The sequence below is a fragment of the Asparagus officinalis genome, chromosome 4 (assembly GCF_001876935.1).
Source record: "Asparagus officinalis chromosome 4, Aspof.V1, whole genome shotgun sequence".
In the NCBI taxonomy this organism is placed as follows: Eukaryota; Viridiplantae; Streptophyta; class Magnoliopsida; order Asparagales; family Asparagaceae; genus Asparagus; species Asparagus officinalis.
The window spans coordinates 110,839,890-110,840,091 of record NC_033797.1 but is presented as its reverse complement, the minus strand read 5'-3'; positions in this window follow the sequence as shown (position 1 = coordinate 110,840,091).

Genomic DNA, 202 nt, shown 5'->3' with positions numbered 1-202 from the left:
GAGAGAGAGAGAGCGTACATAAGGATAATTCCCGTTGCAAGCGAAAATTAGACAGATATTGAGACCGTGTCCCTATTAAACCGCTCATTGCTTAATTTGATCGCCACCTCTTCTTATATATACAGTATTTATATGTGATCATCACCAAGGATCAGTCCTAGAGAGAGAGAGAGCAATGGGGTTGGCTATGGTTGTGGCTCTC